Below are 1,992 nucleotides of genomic sequence, written 5' to 3' on the forward strand. Positions count from 1 at the left end.
AACTGAACAGACTGTATTAGGGATTGACCCCTTGGTTTTGGATTACCAGCCCCCTTGAAATTATAATTTCCATTGTGAACTGTGGGTGCAACCCACAGAAAGCCACAGTTAACATGAAGTACCAAGGCTGTAGGAGAAACATAACTGAAATGTATCCATACATACATGGGGTCTTTATTCTAAGAACAAAGCAGCAAATTCGATCTGAGAAATCAAAGAAAAAAGTGTTAAAAAAAAATAAATAAGAAGAAAAAAAATAAACAAGTTTGAAGGGCTCTCTGCTTGTTACCTCCAAAGCCAAGTATTCCAGCACCACACATTCAGCTCACAATGGGAAAAGCCACTGCTGCTCCGCACGTGTCCGACTGCGGAGGGGCCGGCCAGGGCTGCTCTAGGCTGAGGTGAACCCAGCCAGGCACCGCCATGGGCCGGTGGCAAGGCTGTGCTGACCTCGAAATCCCCGCGTAATCTCTAATCTAAAGAGATGCTGCTGTGCAGGCCATGGCCTTTAAGGAGTAGGAAGCAAAGTTAACGGTCCGGTCAAGAGCTGAACCCCAAGTGCAGTACAGTAGAGAGAGGGAGGCAGCACCCTGACCTTCATCCAGGACCTAAAAGCAGCTGTAACCAGCAGGTAAAGATACTATGAATAACTTCCATGACTCCCAGCAGTTCCAGGTTCTCATCTCCATCCAGGTGCTGAAGCCACTGGAAATGAAGGGGGAACCCCAGTCAGCAATCCTAAATGGGACTCATACTTCTTCAGTCAAGTTATTTTGGCATCGAGGCAGTGAAAGATCTCTGTAGTTTCAGCCAGGTGCAGCTTGGCAACAAAGTGGTTCCTTTGTGTTTGTGAGACCTGGAATCCTTACAAGGACTGGGGTCTACACCTGGTAGTAAGTCCTCCCTCCCCTAGACCTCCCCTCGTACCAAAGCCCTCCAAGTATAGATCCCCGTGTACCATAAGCACAGCACAGTATCCGAGCAGTATAAACCGACATCAGGGACATAGAGCCTGCGTGTGTGATGTAATAGCTTATACAGGCTAGAGACCACCACAGAAAGTAACGCGCCAGAGTGATTACAAAAGGATTTTTGTTCCTGCCCATCATTTGATTTTCACTAGGATGGCATAAACCGACTCGGAAGGCAAGCAGTAGCAAAACAAAGTAGTAACTTGGGTAAATACCCAGAGCTGCCTGTATTTCATGTTCCTGTTTTCTTCATTAAAGTCTAGATTTCAATCTACCCGTTTAGTCTAATGCATAATAAAAACACCATATGGCTGCTTAATTTGCGTTCCCAGTTTACAACATGGGGGTCTTGTGCCCTAACTCGGAGCATATGGGTAGGCTTCACCAGGGGGTGCAGGCACTGTTTATTCTCCTCACTTTTGCATCAGCTAAAATCCCACCAAGAAAGAGGGGAGCTCAGATACTCCCTTGCAGCAGTTCTAGAGCACAGGATGGGGCAGCCAGGGAGGGCCTGAAACAGCCAAAAGGGCGACTGCAGCAGCAGAGGATATAGAAAACTCCTGAAACCAGAAGCAAAAGCAACCAGACAGGTGTCTATTCATTTCCCATGTACACACTCCCCGAGGCGTAATCACGGAGTTCATTAAAGTAGGATGTCAGAGTGCAACGCCACACTGGGGAAAAAAAAAATGTCCACAATGTCTTTCCAGGCTAGTGTTTGGAGAGGGAAGGACTTAAGATCAAGAGCTGAACGCCAGTCTCGCTCACCCCATGCAAGTTCTCTTTGTTTAAAATACCTTGTCAGAATTTCAAAGCACTTTTGGCATGCTCACTTCAAGGAAAAAGTGCAGGAAGAGCTACTTCAAACTTCTGGACATCTAATGAATTTTTTACTACACAGTACGAAGAATTCCACACTCAGCCCTGGTGGGGCAGATGACAGTGTTTACACTAGGGAGAGGTTTCATTCACCGAAGGAATACACTCACCCCCACCTATGACAAAAGTCAGTTACCACAAG

The sequence above is a fragment of the Falco cherrug genome, chromosome 10 (assembly GCF_023634085.1).
Source record: "Falco cherrug isolate bFalChe1 chromosome 10, bFalChe1.pri, whole genome shotgun sequence".
Taxonomy (NCBI): domain Eukaryota; kingdom Metazoa; phylum Chordata; class Aves; order Falconiformes; family Falconidae; genus Falco; species Falco cherrug.